At 39.7% G+C, this 21,299-nt stretch overlaps 1 protein-coding gene across 4 annotated transcripts in view; it reads left to right on the forward strand.

Annotated features, from left to right (window-relative positions):
- Window positions 1-21,299, forward strand: part of FAM160A1 (family with sequence similarity 160 member A1) — a 78,833-nt gene that overhangs the window by 700 nt on the left and 56,834 nt on the right. For all 4 annotated transcript variants that reach the window (XR_002437734.1, XM_021393575.1, XM_021393574.1 and 1 more), the window contains exon 2: window positions 6,824-6,922. The gene's annotated coding sequence lies outside the window, so the exon portion shown is untranslated. The remainder of the gene's footprint in view (window positions 1-6,823; window positions 6,923-21,299) is intronic.

The raw sequence follows: 21,299 nt of genomic DNA on the forward strand, positions 1-21,299 counted from the left end.
TGGCTGCGGGACCCCGTGCAGCACGGGGGCTGTCAGCTGAGATCAGGCTTCTGTGGCAGCGCTCGCGTAACACGGGTCGTTTGTCTTCGGGAAATTCACGGTGTCGCTTAACCGAATCTCTGAAGGTGTTTTCCAGGGGTGGCACGAGGCGAAGGTCCCGGGGTGCCCTCGTGAGGCGCCTGCCTCTTCCCGCGGCCCCCCGTGACCGCGAGGAGATGGAGCAGCGCGGGTGGGCTGCGCCAGCCCCGTGCGCTGCCTGATTTTGGGTGCTCCCTGGGGGTAATCAGCAGGTGGCAGCTTAGGAGGCTGTGTGTAGGACCAGCCTGCCCGTGTGGGACAGGTAGCCGGGTCGGGGCACGTGATTTCTTATAACTGAGAAATGCTGAGTTTATTATTTGAAGGCTTTACTTCAGTCCGGTTTCCTCCTCCTCCCGCCCAGGGTGTGTGATGGTTTTCTGATTGGCTTTAGTTAAACATCTCAGACGCTGACAAAAAGAAGAGGATAAATGCCTAAAAACAAGTGTGTTATGCGTATGTACTTTTTCTGGATGAACTGAAAACTACTTCAAAATTTGCCCGTGTGTTCTCTATTGAGATGTTTTCTGTAGATCCATGTGAAACCGTTGCTGCTCAAGGTTCTGCTGTGGCCTTTTTTTTCCATAAGACATTGTTTTCATTCCTCCTCCATGCCTAAGAAGGATTTGGGGCCTTATTTTTCTGGGGGTGAAGCATGATGTTTTTGCCTTGTTTCATGTTCAGGGTGAAGATGGAGTGGTAACAATTCTATTCAAAGAGATCTCTCGCACTTATGTAGTGGTGGCATGAAGTCATGCAGTAGTGACCTATGCTTTGGGCCCGTGCTTTGGTTTTGTATCGTTAATGTCCAGAAATAAATCTTTTAGAAGAATCACAATGGGAAGGGGATAGAGCACCTGAAGGAGTGAAGCCAAACTAGAATTTTCACATTTTTTGTGCTGCCTTATTTCATTTGGGCAGCGTATGAAGGTGTTCACCTACTCTGAAGCTAATATAAGAATTAGGATGTAACATTGCATTTTATTTCTTTCTTGCTGTTTCTGTATCGATGCAAATGGAAAGTCAAAGGAAGAAAGAAAAGACAAAAAACCTTATCTCCTTTTTAAAATATAAATCACTGCATAGGGCAAGACTGTGGGTGAGGTGTGAGGATGGCTGCTGCAGTTGTGAAGCTGTTGGGCCACCCAGCTGCCTTTTTCTGTGATCCATCTCAATCAAGACATACGTTTTCAATTGACTTCTGCAAACAGCTAATTTAATTTATTTATTGAACCATGAAGATTGACAATATGTGCTTTGAAAAATAAGTGAATTGTGTAAAAACAATGAGCAGCGTGTTGCCAAAGCCTATAGAAGAAACGTAACTTCATTTAGGTTTTTTTTACCTTACTTTTTTTTAGATTTTACAGTCTGAACAGTAAGAATGTTGTATCTCTAAATGGAATACGAAACTTGGTGGAATCCAAAACGAAGAGAATCAAAATTGGAGAAACTGCTGCTGGCATGATTTTATTCTATCTTGGTGTGAAGCTGAATTTTAGAGGAAGTCTATCTATGCGTTTTCTTTTCAAAAGATTATACTAATGCATTGAAAACTGCTAGGCTTAAGTCTTCAGGCTTACAGACTCAGTACCATCTGAATCATCAGTTTCTCTGCTGAACTCTTGAACAATTGGCAAAGATTACTTTGATGTGCAACAAGTTCTAAGGATTCTTTTTTATTAAACAATTCATTCACAAGCTGCTGTTCTACCCTTGCATATCTTTATTTATTAGTATACAAGTACTACTTCTTGATGCTTGCAGAGCGTTGCATTGCAAGTGCATTTCAAATTTTAATTAGGCTTATGGAAATCCAGTATAGTTCTTAATGCGTAAGTCGTGTGCTCAAGTTTTTCAAAACACAGGTCTGCATATCTGAGTATAATCTTATTGTGATTTGTAGTTTCTCTGAAATGTTTGAGAGAGATGTTTTCTCTCTGTGCTTCAGAACATGTCTAGAGCAGTTGGCAAGTTTGCGTTGTTTGCTGTGTTGCAGAGAGTGGGGCATTTCAGACCTCTCATCCTTTTTCTTACAGTTTTAGAATTATACTGTGATTTAAACTTAGAGATCAAGTATCTGTAAACCAGAACATGTCTAAAAAATGCTCTATTTTTCAACGACAGGCATTCTTCCTACTCACTTCTTCCTGCCTTACTCAAACATGCTGACATGGCACTGCTGGCTTTCTTGTCTCTTTTCAGCCTAACCAGATAGTCATTTAGTGGAAAACTGTCTGACCTACCACCCAGTAAAAATCTTACTCTGTACCCTCATCTAAATACCCAGGAAAGAGAGCTTCTGGGAGAACACTGTAAACCAGTGTTTTTGTGTCTTGTGGTCTGCTCCACTGCCTTTGGGTGGTTTTCAGGCACTGTTGTCATAAGACAGTGGATGCGTCTACTTCAGGTGTGCTACAGATGAACGTTCGGTACTCTGACAGCACGGTGCTGAGATTGGAAACCTTGGGGTGCTTCCAGAGGAAGCTACAAAGGACTGTTCTGCTCAAAGGCTGGGGCACTAGTGACCTGAAAATTTTGAATTTCTCTGTCCTTTTTGCTGCACAGTGTAGTGACTATCGGTATGGCTATTTTGTAAGATTTGCCGTGTCTTTAAAAACTCGTGCAAACTTCCTTCAGTGCTTTGTCCTGATTGGATTCATCCTTTCTGTAAGTTAGAGATGGGACTTTATTCTGTCTTGTACAGCAGGTCAGATAGAGTTAGATCAGGTCTGAAAACTCACTTTAAAACAAAATTGAAAGAGCAGTTTTGAATGCACTTGGGAATGCATACAATAGTAAGTGGGAAGAGGAAAAAAAAAAAAAAAAGAGAAAATATCCAAGTGTGAAGTAATACTGAATTGCCCAAGTGCACAGTGACAGTTAATTCTAGTCTAATCATAACTAGCATCATAGAGGACATGTTATCTGCTTCTGTGTGGGGAAATACATGGCAAGATTGGTGGTAAATGTTAGATGAATTCTTACTGTGTCATTTTTCCTGCGTATCTGCAGAGGAATAGTCAAATGTCTTCTCCCCTTGCACCTTTACCAAACTCCGCAAACAGCGTGACAGACATCATTTTACTTATTTAATCAGTTGCACGCCTTCTTATAACTTTTCTGGAGTGGTTTAAACCAACCAACCTGTGTGATAATGAAAACGGTGGTAGGCTCTTTGTGTAAGTAACTGTTGCTGAAGGATGCTTGTGCCCTTTCTCCTCCTAATTCTAGTTCGTTTTGAGCAATTTGCCTGTGTTGTGTACTCAATGAAGGGTAGGATTTATTTCTCTGAAACTTTCTATGTTAGTAGCCCTAATATAGTCACCGTTCTAGTAATAGTTTAGTTTGCCTGGGGAGCGGATAAAACGGTGCCAGTAAAAGGTCACAGCGAGAAGGATTTCCTAATGTACATTAAAAAAACAACAACCAACCAACCAAAAAACCTTTAAGCTATTTAAAAGACTTATATGCCAGTGAACTTGTGAATTGTAAATTAAATTTAACCGTTTGCTGTCTACTGTGCTGATGATCAGGGAGTTGAACTGCCGAGGAAGCAACCCCACCCAAACTCATAAAATCTTTTGTAAAACCTCAGGTACCCTGACAAGGGAGAGGAAGTGTATGTTTATGTATTAGTAATAGCTAAACGTTTTTTCAAATGTTTGTTTTTTGACACACAAGACGAGGCAGCAAATGAAAAACTGTTGGTGTGCAGCTGGGTCCCAAAAAGCAGTATGACTTTAACTGAATTATGTTTGCTCATTTTAATGTGGCGGTTTATAGACCTAAAGCAACACGCTTGAGAGGCAGAGATCGTTTGGCTTGCTGCTTCAGTGCTGTATTGATACTGTGTTAAGAGCAGTGTTTCTGTAAGGATGTGTCTTGAACATATAAGGGAAGAAAGGAGTCTGAGTAGGGAGGTGCTACTTTCACAATCACGTGTGCTTGTTTTGTTACACTGTGCTGCACTAAACATATCTGTGCTGTTTCCTCCTTGCAGATTTGTGGCACTTGGATGTTTTTCCTGTGCCACAAACATGTCTTAAGTACAGTGCCATAAATTCACATTGCGTTCCCGTAAGAGAACTTACGGAAGACTGAAGCTTTTCTCCCCTGGTGAGGAACTCCTTATTCCGAGTGCTGGGCTATTCAGGAAGCGCACGCTCCCAAGTGCAGAGAGTTCTGGATGCATTTGGAGCTGTGGGCTCTGTTCTCCTCTGCATGTGACCTGGAGTTACTTTGAGTTCTCTCACGTGCCTCAATGAGGTACAGCTATGACAGATGATAAGCGGCCAAGTAATTTTCTGTGAGCCATTAACATCTTCAAAGAAAAAAAAAAAAGGACAGGTTGCTCCTTGTTTTGCTCCCACGTTGTTATTTAACCCACCCGAGTGTCTTTGGGATGCCTGTGGCATGGATTGAGAGAAGCAGACATACTGGGACTTTATTCTGAGATTTGAAAGTATTGGGATATTTCAGTTAGTTTGTTACTTCGAGATGGTCATGCCTTTTTTAAATTTTTTTTTAGTAGTTTACCTTTTATACCATTAAGTAAAGGGAAGCGCAGAATATCGTCTGCAGTCACATTTGAAATTTCTAGGTGTAAGTGGGTAACTTCCTTTCTGAATTCCTGACTTGCATTAAAATTAATTCTGCTTGCCTGCTTGGAGTGGTTTCAGTTAAACGATTAGAAAGTTCTTTGTCAGCTCCTTGAAACGCTTTCATATGGCGTGGCCCGCATGAAGTGGAAATACTGTGTTTTCTTAAAAGGAAAAAAAAAACAAAAGAGGGAGGAAAATAAATTGATTTTCCCTCATAATGATTTCTGTTCTTAATGTATTGGTCGCAGCAGTGTGAACAGCACTGGGAAAGATAGTGTGAACTGGCTGCCAGATAGCACAGAAGCGAATCTTTATGGATGTCAGTGGTTACGTCTGCCTTCAGCAGAATTTCACTGGCATGGTTTTTGTGTGGCGGTCTTTGCCAGCAGCACCTAGTGCTTGGGGGCTCCTGACTTGCTAGTGTCGATACAGCAGAACACACGGTAGTATTGAGATGGTTTTGTAGATTATCTGTAGGTTATGCAGAGCTGGATTTGTCTCACTTCGATGCCAGTGGAGTCCTTGTACTTGGAAAACTTTCTATTCACATGAACTTTTACTGAAAAAAAATAGATTGAAAGAGAAACAAGGCATTTAGCAAACATGGCAGTTACGATGTGTTTCATCTATTCTATGCGACTTACTTATATCTTACGCTGGTGTTGTTTTTAGCAATTTGCTTGTTAATAAAATGGGTTAGTCAGAAGTAAATGATATCCACCACCCAATATTAAGGACATAAGGGTGAAGGTAAAGGGTAGTGGTGGTATAATAATACTCTTTGCTAGGTCAGCTGCTGGAACTGAGAGAGCAGACAAAGTTCTAGGCACGCAGGCCTCGTGTCTGCTGACATTCAAGGCAGCTCTGTTAAAATGACTGAATTATTTGACTGTCGGTGTGTGTAGAAGCTATCTGAGCTCTTTTCCAGGCATTAGTATTTCTTTTAGTCTTTGCCTATGAGGAAGGAAATTATTTGCAGAATTTGTAGCTTGTCTTTGCGTGAACATTTTCCATTAGCCTTCAGTGGAATTCAACAGCATTTGAATTGCATTGTGTGCAGATACATTTTAAAAAGCTAAATGAATTAAAGATGAATTAAATGTTATCTGATTCTTTCTCTCGACAATTTAAAATTGCAAAGTGATAGTGATGTGCCTTGCGTTTCATGGATGTTGTATTCGTTTAGGAAGTGCTAAACTATGCATAGCTTAAATCCAGTGCTTGCTGTACATTATGTTATTACCATAGGAGACGTGAGCACAGTGATTCAATAGGTGGAAAGTTAGCGTTCAACTTTGAAGTAGCAACAAGTGTAGGGAATAACATTTTGTTATATAGGCCTGTAGCAATGATAGGAGTGATATTGTTCCTTCAGGAAATTATGTTAATGGCAGAAAAGAAACTATTCCTCTACAGAGGGAACTGTGCAAAGCAATGAGATGCTCCCTAACATCGAACACAGCTAAGAGGGAGATGGAGTCCTGGATGGGATGCTAAGCGCAAGCACAAAATTGTAGTACAAGCATGTGATATTAAAATGAAGCATTCGGAATGGCTAACTGGCAAAGATTAACAAGAAATCGTTAGAGAAATATAACATTTGTAAAAAGGCAAGGCTTGCTGCTCTTTGAAGACTGGAGCTGTTGACAGGTAATGCAAAAATGCAAAGCAGACTGAGGTCTTTTTTTCACCTCTTCCTTAGTAAGAGAGTCTGACGTAACTGATACTGAAGGCAAGTGCTAAAACCCTAAGCTGGCATGGGGAGAGAACAGGTTATAGAGCACTTAGATAAGTTTAAGTTTGAAGTGTTTAAAAAGCATTATTGAAAGAGTCAGAGCTGGCTGATGTAATCCCTGAGTTGCTGCGGCTCTTAACTCATGAAGGATGTGTGTAATACCCAGGGACTGACAAATGCGGTCATTGTGTGTCTTTAGAAGTGTGAAGTGTTGGGGGGGGGGAGTGGAAATGAGCAGTTGCAGACCCAGTTGTTTAATTTGGCTTATTTGTTCCAGTATTTTTCCTGAGACTTAAGCTCTTCTAAAGCACTAGAAGACAAAGAAATGAGTAGTAGCCCAGAAGATTTAATTTCTGAGATTAAATTGTTTTAGACTAATGCAGTTTTTTTTTCTCCAAAATTCTAATAGGCCCTACAAAGAGAGGAGGAGCTGCTATCTTGACTCGTTCTGATAGAAAATGTCAAAATGTCGCCCTTGTTGAAGACTGTCTGGAGGAACTGACTGTGGGTAAGATCTGAATTGCTCGAAAAACATTGTTTTCTCAGTGGACTCCCAAGAAAAAAGGACTGTGGGCATGCCTACACCCACAGTGGCTCTGCAGAAGCAAATCCTAGAACAGGCGGTGCTAGGAAATGTGCCATGCAGACGCTTAGATTAGCTTCAGAAGCAGTTTAGCCACGTTTGTGTGGAACTGCATCCAAGCCACTGTGGTTTACTGCTTCCCGACCTACGCTAATGTCTGCTTTCTGCCACACAGACTTAATCAGCTTGTGCTAGTGACAACTTGGCAGACTCTGTCCTTTAATCCACTGTGTGCTGTAAACAGCCCTCTATTGTGCTTCCCCTGTGGCCTATGTTTATTTGGGTGCACTAACTCTTCTCCTTTAATTAATTGTCCGGTAACAGCACAAAGCAGAGATGGCTCTTGACTGTGTGAGAGTTCAAGTCTCAGTGCTAGGGATAATGACAGTGAGATAAAACAGGTTTTAATTTCGGTTGGATGATACTGAATTGTGAATAGCAGAAACGAAGCGCAGAACCGACGAAATTCTGCTCTGTCAATTGATCTCTAAATCAAAAGTGAGTAGGCACAATTTCATATAAAATTAACTGCTTAGGAGAGTTCTTCTTTTTTTTCTTTTTTAATTCACAGAGGGAAGTTTCTCAGGATGTATTGCTGCCACGATACATACTTTCTCTTAATTACCACTGTGCATGTATGAAACAGAGCTATTTTTTTACAAACTTGCATTTTAATATTTTAAAGTCCATCTGCTGTTTTTGTGAGACTGTGAGTGGCATGTATTGCTACTGGGAGTGTTTGTGTTGTTTCATAAATCTGCGGACTGCGGTTTATGGGGTTATTTTCTTGGTTTTCACATAAAGGGGAGAGATAAGGAAAGTAATTTAAATTTCCCAAACCACAAGGCTATGCATCTTTCATAATGTCTGGCCTGGGTAGTGGTGTAGGTTATGATACATGGGATGCAATACAATCTCCAAGGAAAACTTCCATCTCAAATAAAATGCAGCATAATCCTGTGATTATACAGAGCTCAGAATTAATTGTGTCGAGGGGGATGGCTACTTCTTGGCTACTCACTTCCAAAATTCTTGAAAAGGTTTTTGCTGTTCTGAGAACGTCCTCTATCCTTGTTAAAAGGTTTGCTGGATTGCTCTTTACTGTGGCTTGAAGAAGCACTGAAAAAATTACATTCTGCCATGATGATGCTGATGTTATCAAGGTATAAAATCGAGCATCTTAATTCATGGAAGTTATTGCTACAAATTAACTGTTCTTGTGTTCTGAAACTTTTTGATCGCTTTCTGCTGATTTCAGTGAGGAGGGAATTTCAGCCTAAGCAAATTAAGCTGATTAAGTATGCGGCTTCTGAATTTGTATGATTTTTTTAACTTGTTCTAATTTTTAGAGCATTTCTTCTACCATTTCATATTCTTCACATTTGTCTCAGTTTTCAGAAACTGCTCGTTCTCTTCTCCACCCCACCCTTCAGTATATGTTACAGAATGCAGATGTGTATTATTTCTTCCCTGATGTGTGGTTTTGCTTGCTTGCTTTTACAAAACTTTGCATTTGACGCAAAAGCAAATTGTTCTCCCAAATATATATTGTTCTCCCAAATATATATTACACTAGGCAAGACTGTACTTGGCAGGAATGGTTTATCAGTGCCTAGAATGAGATCCAAGTGTCAGTGCTCTCTGGAGATAAGAATGTATTATTTTCTACCTGACAGTACTGAATTTTGTCTCGAGGTGAATGAGAGCTGGTAACAAGTACATACTGGCAGTATTGAGTGATTAATATGACTCTCCTGGGCTATGAGTACAGGAAGCTCTCCGCTTAATTGTAACCGTGCTTTTTAAATTTAATTATATCTTTTCTAATGGAAAAAAAAAAAAGCCGTTTGGGAATTCAAATTACTGCGAATTCAAATTACAGTAACTCAAATTACTGTGATTTCATATGGTACACTAAGTCTTCTTTTGCCCTCTAGCCTAAAGTGTGTGTTTATGGATGCTGTTTTTATTTGGTTGGTTTTAAATGAATTGGAAAGCTAGAGGCACCTACCTTGTGGAAAGTTACTGTAGTTTGAGGTTAAGTTTTCAGATCTAGGTTTTTTCTTTCTTTTTTTTTTTTTTCATATTTGTGATCAGAGAATCTTTCCATCTTTTGAATGCATTCTCCTTAAAACCTGCTCACTAACTTCATATCTTAGAGAGCTCACACCTTTGTAGACAACTAAAGAGCAGACCTTTGTATCTTTCTTTACTACATCTGTAGAGCTGACAAAGATCCATCGAGTCAGTCTTAAGTACTTTGAAGCCGAAACACTGAATATGCTAGGGTAATATGGCACCACTCCTAAATATGTCTAATGCTTTATTAACCGTATCATGGAAAACATGCACTAGCCAGCTCAGAAACGTGTTTGTTCCTCATGTGCCTATGTTCTTCATTGACTGTTTTCAGTCCCTTGTACTCCTTTGATGATCAGAGGGCTGGAGCACCTCTCCTGTGAGGAAAGGTTGAGGGAACTTGTCTTGTTTAGTTTGGAGAAGAGAAGGCTCCAGGGAGACCTCATTGTGGCCTTCCAATACTTGAAGGGAGCGTATAAATAGGAGGGGGATTGATTGTTCATGAGGGTGGATAGCGATAGGACAAGGGGGAATGGTTTTAAACTGAGACGGGGAGATGTAGGTTAGATATTAGGAGGAAGTTTTTCATTCAGAGGGTGGTGACGCACTGGAACAGGTTGCCCAGGGAGGTTGTGGATGCCCCATCCCGGGAGGCATTCAAGGCCAGGCTGGACGTGGCTCTGGGCAGCCTGGTCTAGTGGCTGGCAACCCTACACTCAGCAGGGGGGTTGAAACTCGATGATCCTTGAGGTCCTTTTCAACCCAGGCCATTCTATGATTTGCAGTTTGAGGTTTCTGATTCTGAATAAGAAATGTCCTTAAGTTTAAAAACAAATTAATGCAGCAGCATCAACAACAACAAAAAAAAGAAAACAAAAAAAAACCACCAAGAAAACCCCTCAGAACCAAGAAGATTAGATCATAACATTTTCTGGAGTAGCATGGTTCCATGTTGGTATTAGGTGTATATTTTCTTTTCTTTTCTTTGGAGGCACAGGCTAGAGTAGATGTTTTGGAGATAATCTGGAAGGTATGCAGATTCATAGTGATATCATTTCACGAGAGGAAATTGGATGGTTTTGAAGACTACCTCTTTGTTTTAAGAAAGCGGAAAAATGATGCTATGAGGCTGTTACTAGATTTCAAGTTGCCCCTGTGAATGAGCTTGTTATAATCATCTCTAAAGTTCTGAAGAATAAAATGGAGAGGGATCTCTTGGGTTTTTTAGTCTAGCCTGTACTGAAATCCTGTTTCTGATCTATAAACTGATAATATCTTCTCATAAGCATTTTAATTTTTGAGTGCTTTTGTTCATGTTTCTTTGATGAGAAGGCCATTTTAGAACATGGTTAGAAACTCCTGGTCCACTTTTGTTGCATCTGGTTTGAACTATGAGTTCTTGTCCAAAAAATAAACTTAGACAAAATAATTATTTTCTCGTTTGATGTATACTGTATTAATTTCTGCATGATTCATTAAAGCAGCATGCCAAAAGCTGTTTCAGAACTTTAATGCCTTCCTTATAAGAGGGAAAATGTGACTGCCTCTGTTTGTGTTGTCTGGAGGATTTTCTGCCAGACAGGTTAGCAGGATGTCTGTAAAATCAATTTTGAATACTGAGCACTGTATAAATGAATAGACACCCTTTTCATGCTTGCATTTTTTTTTGTATGTGTGGGGCCTTGTTACATGACAAATATGAATGTAATATAAGTGACTCCAACGTTAACAGAAATGTGTAGATTTCTCCTTTGCCTTTGCATACACCTGGCTTGTTTAACAAGATGTTTCTAGGATGCATTTCCTGTCTGAATAAATGAGTTTTCTGATCAACTGTTTGGCAGCATGACCAGCTTTAGCATTCAGTGTTGCACCACTTCTTTCTGATGTTGTATTTCACAGGTGCAGCATACTGCTGTGAAATGACCTGGATTGGTCTGCCTTGGTTGTGTGTGTGTATGTATGTATGTATTTGTCTTGTCTTGTGTGGTTTGTTTTAGCCACAAGGGTTCCTTAATTGCCCCAGCCAGGTTCAGTGTGTGGCACACAAGTGTTTCTAGGTGCAGCATGGATGGGTGGGTGGCAGCAATGAACAGGAGGCGGCGAGGAAGGGAAAAGCTTCTGCAGTGCTGTGAGCTCATTACTGATGATGGCCTCAGTGCTTTCAGGCATTTGTCGCCAAGGTGGTGGAACCACTGATGTTGTCTGTGTGGACTGTCTTATGCTGTGGAATACGGTTCCTTGCTACTGCTTCTTTTCCATCTGACTTGAGAGTTTATTGTCAGAGGGCTTGTTCTCTTAAAGACTTTTTCCTTTTTACTTTTTTTCCTCTCAGTTGTTAAGCTGCCAGATTTCATTCAAGTGCAGGAGGGTTACTTTGTACTAGTGAGAGAATGATTTTACTTTCATATTTTCTTCCCCTTTCCTTGTCTGTAGGGGAAAGCTGAATGCGCTGAAAGCTGAGAAAACTTTACATCTAGCTTGTCCACCAAACAGGACAGCCACCGGTGGCAAGTTTTTTTTTTTTTGCTGACATGCAGACATACATTAATTGCAGGTACAGTGTCTGCATAACAGTTAATGGATAACAGAAGTCTGTCTGCTGAACCACGAGCTCTAAATTTGAAATGCTGAATGTCACGATAGGTTTTTGTGATAAGGACACTTGTCCTCTGACTTGAGACTTCAATCCTTTTTTAAATGCCAAGTAGAGGCTCCAGTAGCAATGAGCTGCATCTAGATGATGTGAGTTCTGGAGCATCCTGTCCATGTGCAGTGAGTGGATCACTTCCCTTCTTGCTGACACCTATAGTATTCTCCACAGAGGGTGACGCATAATATTCCTGTGGCAACCACAGTAATTGTTTATATGTGAAATCAATATATGGCAATTATCAAATGCACTTCAGCTGTTTCTCAGTGCCCTGTAGCTTCTGGAGATCAGTCCTTTGTGACCTATATGCTGTATAAGTAGGTCATAGATTACCAGTGGCACACTGATGAGAGTACATAAGACTATATAACAGGATTTTCTTGAGTTTGAATGATTCCTCTTTTTTTATTTTCAGATGTCTCCATGTCATATGGGCAATGGGATGTAAAATAATGTAAAATAGATGCAAAGTCCCTCATGAGGAGAATGTGGGTTCTTTTTTTTTTTTTTTCTCTGACTGTAACAGGTACACTGTAGGATACTCAGAGAGTTGAAGGACGAGACTTTGCTAGCTGCACTTCAAAAATAAGCACACTTTAGAAATCCTTTAAGTACAACAACAGAATAAGGGGCAGAGATTACTAGACTTTGTTTTGTCACTGTACCGTCTTACTTCATCTTATTCTGCAACGTAACCAATCAGCTGACAGATGAAAACTCAGATAAATCTCTCCCCTGACCTGATCTACAGGCATGAGTATCGCTTAGTTCTTGCTGCAACATTGTACGTGAGCTTTTTTTATTGGATAAGCTGCTTTACGAATTGAAAAGGGCTGAATGCATCTGTATTGCCTTCCCAAGTAGAACTTACTCACAGTTTGCAAAAGGGGCTGATGAAGGAGCATAGATGGGTGTGGTCTTCATAGTTGAAATGTGTCACAGAAGAGTTGGCACTGTTTAGGGAAGGAGACATGGATTTTAATTGCAAGATCGACACAGGGAACTCGTGTGGATAAGAGGAGCCCAGGTTAGATGGTGGAAAGCGTGGGAGTGAAACGAGACTGGGATTAGTATAGACAAGCTTGAAATTTATCAGTATGTTTGGTTTCCAGAGCTGTATTAGTCATATTAGGTTGGCCTTTCATACCATTCAAATATTATTATAAAGGAGAATTAATGTAAATAAGTAGTTGAAAATGATTGCTACCTCTTATTTTTTATATACTTGAGTTTTCTTTGATTAAAAAAATAAGAACAGCTGGTAGATATGCAAACACTTCTGCCTTTTTTGTTCTTTGTAAAACTCCAAACCCTTGCTTTATGAAAATGAACACTGTCTTTCATCACTCTTTGATGTAACATGTTTTTGGTCTTGTCCTTCCTTGTAAAGGCACAGTCGTTCTTCCACCTCATACTTGATGCAGTTCGAGTTGACCGTTGAATGAAAGATTTCTGCTTTGTCAAAATGAAAAACAAGGGTATTCTTCTTAGGTTAACTTGTGCTGCTCTTCAATGGTTAGGGAAGCATCTGGTTTCTCTGCGAGTATCATATCAAAATGTCTTTAGGAAACCGCAGGGCTGTAGATAAAACGATGCTTAAGAAGTTAAGTATTTAATCTGTTATAATTTTCATTGTCTGAAGGAATTAATTGGCTGCTCTGATAGTGTTGCAACCTGTTTTACTAAATGCAAATCATTAAAATGTATCTGAATCAGGCCTTGTACAGAAGCTCAGCCAGCAGGGTGTTTGTCCGGAAGAACTACATGTTCCCAGCACAGATGGCACTACAACGAAAATTGAATGAGTATCAACTTTTACATGGACTGAGCTGCATGTAATCCATGGCTCTGTTACTGTATGGAAGTTGTATTGATTACCAAAGTGATTATTTCTCAATCTGTTGCTGTAGGTAAGAGTTCTTCAGACGGGTTTTACATTACAATTAAGGCAAGTTAATAGCTTTTTTCCCGATAGAAAACAAAAAAACCCACATAACTTATTCAACTAAGTTCTAATCTCATTCTGTAATTTTGTTTATAGCAGGTGTGACAGGTCAGTGACTTGTTTCTTCCTCACCTGACTTAAAATACAGTTATGCTAATGGGAAGGCAGTACAGTCACTAATGATAGGAAGTGACATGAACTAATGTGAACTCTACTCGTCCTACTCTGTGTTGGTTCAAGTCATCAAACTAGTGTGTTTGAGTTCTTCTTAGTTGAGCTAACAATAGGAGAGAAAAAAAAATCCAATTTCATACCTTAAGTGTTTGTGTACTTAGTTTAAGCCTATCTGTGATAAAGGTTTTAGTACCAGTTGGGACTGCAATTGGTAATACCTTTTTTTTTTTTCCCATCAGACAATATTAATGCATTTGAAATAAGTATGTTTCCATGTATTTCTGTTTTCAATTAAATTTTGCTAAAGGACTCTTTTCTAGTTTCAGAATGGAAAAGACACAGAACAGCTAAAAGCCCAATAAAGTTACTTAGACTGTATACAGAATATTGTGGTAAAGCTTCCTTTCATCTGAATTCTTGCTGGGTGTTTTTTTCTCTTTTTTTTCCTTTTTTTTTTTTTTTTTTTTTCCTCCTGGTGAAAGATTTATAAGGGTTTTAGTTAACGGCTTTGACTTGAAAGAAAGAGGAATTGTGAAGACTCAAACTTGTGGGAAGGAAAAAGTCTCTTTCATCAGCAACTTGGACCAAAGAAGCAATCCAGTAAAAAAAAAAAAACCAAACACCTTGGTTTTATCAGTTATCAGAAATGCATGTTAGAGGGGAAGATTCTGTTCTACCTATGTAAGTAATTTTTAAACTGCTTGGGGCTTCACAAAATGTTAATAGAAAAGAGCTCTGACATGATTTAGATTTTATTTTTTCAGAAGGTTCTTAGTTGCAGGTTACTTAGCGTGGCATTTTATCAGCAAATAATGTGCTATAAATTATTTAAGTAGCTCTTATTTCTAATCTTTTCACTCTGTGTCATAGTATATGGACTTGCTCCCACTGCGATGCTGAAGTTCATGAAGGATGCACCTATCTGGCATTTTGGAGATGCATAAAGGTGTTTGTATTCCTTTAGTAACATGTAAGACACGTGCTCCTGCGCAGTTCAAGACAAACAAGGAAAAAACTTGTGTATATATCACGTATCAGGGCTGTTCATTGCAGTTTCAGGGTGTGTCGTAAAGAATGTTTTGTCCAGCCATCTTGACTTATTTGACGCTGCTTGCATTTCAAGTCTCATTAGGAAAGTACGTTATGTTACCCTGAAGAATTATGCTCAGTGCATAATTATCAGTGTACAATGATAGATAGTAGAGGATGCTGCCAAGAAGAAATAGGAAAGTAAGACAAGCTTTGTGTTAATAGTAACAGAAGTGTGGATTTTTTGTTGTTTTTTTCTTTTTTTGTTGTTCTTTAATTTTCTCCCATTCAAATAAAAGTAACGAAGAGTTATCCTTCCAGAACTTAGTGGAGTTTGTGCTTGGTAGGAGCCCTACTAAATGAAACAGAATTGGTGACAATTCTGAATGAAGCAGGTTTGGGAAGTTCAGTTCAGATCAGCCCTCAGAGAATTCTGAATAAGAGAGATTTGCGAAGTTCAGACCTAGAAATGAAGAGGTTTTAATGATGGTTGGTTTTTTTTTTGTTTTGTTTTTTAAATAAAATGGGGATGGGGACAGAGACGAAAGGACAACGATGTTTTTCAAAATGAAAATGAGCATTATAAGCGTAGTGATTTTATGTTTATGTTGGAGTAAGAACCACCATTGTGATGGAAAGTTACACGGAAAGTCACTCTGTAACAAAACAGAAAAATCTTTTCAAATCAGATTCTTAGTTAACAGGATGTTTCCCCCCAAATTACTGTTCCTTGCTTCCTTTTTTCTTTCTTTTTTTCTTAATTCAATTTTTTCCAAGTGTGGATTAATTAAGTTGATGCTAAGTGTACATTATTATTTCAAAATCTAAATATTAAAATTTAAATAGACGAAAGAGGAGAAAGGGTTGTTAATACATAGGCTTACAAGAACTGGTTGAATTGGAAGGCTAAATGTAAACTTGTTTATTAGATTTTGGTTTTGTCTGCACAGTTCAAGAATCTGCACAGACTGAGTAGAAAAACACCAGAGGAGCTTTCTGTAGCTGTTGTCAGACCCGTTGCTCATTAACCTGGCGAACGGTGGCGATAGCAGTGTTCGAAGCATTTGTCCTGTGCGTGGAACCAGGGAGGGTTTTCAGGTTGAGCTGTCCTTAAACAGAGGTTGATGGGCTTATGACACTCAAAAGAGGGGGCAGAAGTCTGGTGGAAGTTTTGCTGCATGAGCATAAAAGCTGGGTTTCCCAACAGCTGTGTCTCAGGAGTGCTCTTGTTATGTGAAACCGGAGAGGAGAGCATGCCTTGCATGCAACTTGGCACCTTTTCCTGTTGGTCGGGTTGGGGTTCCGCCCAAACCTGCACTGATACCTGAGATGAGAACTCAGTGGCATCTGTGCTGGCTAGGGTCAAAAATCAATTTAGCGCAGTGCTATCTCCGGTGGCAGGTGCCTAAGGGGGAGTATAGGAATAGTGCAAGCATATGGCAGTATCTCTAGCTGTGTGCTTATTCAGTCAAAAGCAATAGTCTTTCTGTTCTGTACGTTCTGCTTTTTTTTTCCTTTCACAAATTTGACTAACAGCTTTTAGAAATCATGTAATCTCGGGGCACCTGCTGTGGCCTGTAGGATGAGTGCTAACTTTTGTGTCACAAATTAACAGTTGTGTGGGAACAGAGGCAGCAAAAGGAGATATCCAGAGGGGGCAGAATGCAGGATCCAAGTTGTAGGCATTTACATCATGTGTCATATACTCCTTTTTAATTTTTAAATGACTCAATACCTCTGCTTTACTGTACGTTTCAAGGCTGTGAATATACGTTGACATTTATATCACTGGATTCTGGAGTAGTTTTTAAATTCCGGTTTGTGAAAAATGGAATTGGCTTAATGAAAAACTAGGTTGTCACCTACCTTAAACATACTATTGGGGTTTTATAGGCAATATTTGTGGTCTTAATTACACAGTGAGTATTGTAAACTTTACATCAAATATTGTTATTGTTGTCAGTCGTCTAGAACAAAGACTTGGATGCTAAGTATAGCATTATTGAGGAGGAAATTTGGAGAACGTTTTTCACTACCCAGATTAGATTAGTGAGGCTTGCTGGCAGTGTGTCAGATTTGAAGCAGAAAAAAGTTCAAATCAAATTAGTTTGATTCCGTTGCCACGTGTGTGTGTGCAAATTCACAGAATGCAAGCTAAGCAGAGTACTTGTTTCATCCTACTTCTGACGCTCTGTTATCTAATGTGAACTGTGGCTTATCTTAACCAAAAGAAGGTGGAAGCGATTAAATAAACATGATTTGTTCCTGCAGGGTGCTAGCTGCTTCAAGTAGCATGTAGCTTGCAAAATGATTTCTTTTAATACTCTTTTTATGTCCATTCAATTTGAAAGCGTGGCCTTCCTACCCACTAAAGTGCAACAGTGTCTCTGACAGGGAGGCTGTGCTGTTGTAGGCCATTTCCGTGTGTTATAAAGGCGTGCAGCTGATTGCTTCAGCCTCAGGTTTTGAGGCTTTGAAGCTGGTTTGCATGGACACAGTTTTATGAAACTTACGTGTTAGTGTTTTGTTTTGTTTTGTTTTGCCTCTTATGGGATAAACATTATAGTGAAGAGTCAGGGAAGCTCTTACACAGCCTTCCAGCTGTTGAACAAAGGCTATTTATGACAGCAGATGAACGTGCCTTATTTTTTTGGTGAATCTTTTTGCTAATGAGAAATATTTGGCAAATACCATACTGCAGAATGAAGCTAATCTGAAGCAGTTTTGAAATTTTGACCCAGTCTACGTTCTCACAGGTAAAATTATGGCAACTCATTGACTTGATTGGTATTACTTTGGGTTTTACTTTACTGACATCTGAATTTATGTTGCAGTAATGTATAAATGTTTTGTTTCAGCGTGGAACAGTTGGTGTTTGTCAGTTTAAGCATTGTACAATTAGAATTTGATTGCTTTCTGAGGCTCTGTTCCTTCAAATGAAAGAAAGGAACCAGTTAGTACTGATTTCTTTCAGTAGCATTTCTTTCACTTTGTAGTTGTTCTTTACACCTAGCGGCTACTTGCTTACATTGAGAAGACTGATAACAAATTAAAATGATTTTAAAAAAATCTCTAAACACTGGTGTTTAATCGCTCCTAGCTTTGCTAGTTGTTTTCAAGATCTAGTAAGCTTTGATAATGGAGTTTGTTCTCCCTGCCTGCCTGCTGAAATTATTTTGCTAGTTAGTAAAATGGTGTAAATTCTCAAGTGGCCTATGCAGGATAAACTTTCTGTATGCCAGCAGTCTAGCAGCAGAGTATTGTTGTTGTAGGATATGATGAAGAGGAGCATTCGTTCTAGCCATGTGAACCAGTTGCTTAGGTGTACCCTTGAGCAACCAGCTGCAACAAAGGAAATGAATCTTTTCAAGAGGCTGTGCTAATGATGCTTTTCCTTGTGAATTCAGTTACTTTAAAATTTGTCTTAGAGTACATCTTTAGAGATCTAATTACTTATCTCCTCGTTTAAGCAAAACTCATAAAATTCTGACGATTACCAGATTCTATGGGTGGTACTTGCAAGTAAGCAGGCTGCAGTACGATACTGGGAAAAAACGTGGGCTCATATTTCACTGCTTTGGAAATGCCATAGTATCTTCCATGAATGAAACAGAATATTAAAAATCTGGAACTTGATTAGTTTATGAAGAGGATTATAAATTGTGAGAGCAGATGACTGGACTTGATAAGCGAGGAGATCTTTCAGTTCTAAGCCTTATGAAGGTCAGGACGTGGAGAAAGCTTTCAGAAGCCAAAATAATTGAAATATCTACTTCTGTTCTGGAAAGGACTTAGAATGAGACACAACTGAAGAAATCCTTTGAGATAAACTTGGAAGAGTGAACATGTCAGAAGCAGCTAAGTTGAAGAGACAATATGCTGCATTTTGAGTAATATAAACAAGGATGAGGGTAGCAATAAAATGCTTGTACAGAGTAAGCCCATTGCCTAGAGCAGAGTGCCCAACGGCAGTTAATGTGGGAGGTGAAGCTTTTGCCCCACTGCGTTGCCTTCTTAAACAAGAAAAACTGGTCTGGTGCTTTTGAAAGGTAAGACGGCAGATGAAGCAATATTATGAATGACCCTGTTCAGAACTTCTCGATTTTCCAGAAACTGGAGAGAAAAAAGAAGCCAACAAAAACTGACCACAAACCCTGAGCAGTTACTGATGCTTTTTTTGTGAATGTTGTTTTCCTCTTATAATGAAAGTGTTTGGACTGTTTGCACAGTTATCCTACAAGCCTGTATTCCAGAAAATCTCCTGAAGTGGTATATGGAAATTCACCAATTTTTCTGTCTTCTTCTTAAATGCAAACGGGGGAGAGGATGTAAATGCTGCATCTGTTCTATATTTGTAATTGTTTTTTCTTGTTTTCTAACGTATTAACTAACATGCTGCTAATAACAAGAGAATTGAGCTTCTACATTCTCTTATAGCGTGTTTCTTATGCCATGTTACCATTCGCTTCCCAATTAAGTTCTTCAATGTTCTGAAACAATATGGTCTTTGAACCTAATCAGAGTGTGTCTTCATGTGACAGCTTTCTAGCAGCACGTTCCACAATCAATAACTTGGGAAGCAGCTCTCCTTTCTCTTTCTCTCCAGTGTAAAATACAGTCTTTGGACTGGTTCTAGACCAGAAGTGAAGGGACATGATATCAAGGTGATTGATATCATTCTGTTACTTTTCTGACTGCTTAGGCAGTACCTGTAAGTCATACTGCCTTATAGCAGTAGACTGGTACTTTGCTGTTCAAAATAGAATAAGGCAAACAGCTATGCAAGCACTATTAGATAATTTTGTAACTGACAGTCTTGTTAGCTTTTAATCCTTCAGGGAGCAACAGCAACATCAATATGCCTTTATAACTGGTGTATTCAGAGATGATCATGGTGTCTGGCATGAGGAAAGTTGCTCACTTGTGGATTGAAGCTGAGCCTCTGTCGTGTTGACCAGTCTCTTCCTTTGCCATCTTTACAGAACAGCAGCATGGCCGAGGCTGGCTTTCCTGGGGCTTGTTGCGTCCAACCATCCTGCACTTTCTGGCAAAGCTAATCCCAGTGCAGTCTAGGAGGGATGCAGCGACAGCTCTGTGTCGTTGCAGTAAGAGCACGTTGCTGGTTTATGGCCAGCCTGTTGTCTGCCAGGTCCCTGCATCCTCTGCCAAGCTGCTTTCCAGCTGGTTTGTCCCCAGCATGTGTGTTCTGGCACCTGGGATTATTCCTCCCCAGGAGCAGCGCTTTGCATGTTGAATGTCGTGAGCATCCTCTCTGTTCATTCCTTCCGCCTGCTGAGGTCTCTGAAGAGTAATACAGCTATCTAATCTATCAACTACTCCTCCCATTTCTGTAATGTCTACAAACTAGCATGGGAGTGCACTCTGGTACTGCACTTGTTAATGAAGATGTTGAACAGTTTTGGCCTCCAGCTGAAATCTTGTTTTATCTCATAAAATTAAAATTCAGTTCTGTCAGTGACTAATTTCCTAGCACCACCTGTGATTCCCCCACCCCTTTCTAGTCGCTGCCTTCTTAAGGAGATTTTGAAACACAGCAAAGAGAACTAGAACTGGAAATGGCCAGAATACAGAAATGTCATCAGACCTTGTGTGGGGCCTGCTGCTGAGTTCTGTGCAATTTACTATTAGGGTGCATGGTGAGCAGTAGAAAGCAGATATCAAGCAACTCACACCAGAGTAAGAGGAGTCTTCTATAAATTTGCAGTCAGAGCAGCTGCAGAGTTGCTTCTAATTACTTAGTCTGTACTTAGAGATAGTGGAGAAGTCTTCCTATTAAACTATAGAATGTGTATATCGTGATTTCTGTTGTTGCTGTTTGTATTTATTTTTCAAACTGTAATATGCCATCTTTCTTGAACCTCTTAATAGAATGTTATAGAAGCGAACCAAAGCGATATGCATCTTATAATGTAGAATAATTGTCTTAATACTGTCTGTGAGAGAGCAGCTGGAGTGTTGATCCCTGTGAGTGGGATTCCTTCTTGCCAAAGTCAGGAGTGAGATGATGCCACAGCTTGAGCAGAGGCTGCAGAGTCAGGACGTTAGTTGTGTGAATGACCAGGTGGTGACTTCAGAGCCTCCAAATTACTGCCCCAGGCGGATGCTGGGCATTTTTTACAAACAGTAGCCAAATTTATGATCTTCCAATGATCCTTTTTTTTTTTTTTTTTTTTTTTTAACAGGAGAGCCGTGTGCACATTTCCTTTTCCCTAGACTCTGTAAACAAGCATCAGCTACAGGCCCAGGTGTTAAGACGTTTTGAAAGACAGCTTTTGTGTGAGTCTGGAGAATGGTGGTTAGGTAAATGCACATCTGTTGTGGTTGAATTTGTGATTTACCTCAAGTTTGACTCAGCATCCTTTCCCAGCCCTGATTCTTGCCCATTTAGTAGCAGAAGGGTG

This window comes from Numida meleagris, chromosome 4 (genome assembly GCF_002078875.1).
Source record: "Numida meleagris isolate 19003 breed g44 Domestic line chromosome 4, NumMel1.0, whole genome shotgun sequence".
In the NCBI taxonomy this organism is placed as follows: domain Eukaryota; kingdom Metazoa; phylum Chordata; class Aves; order Galliformes; family Numididae; genus Numida; species Numida meleagris.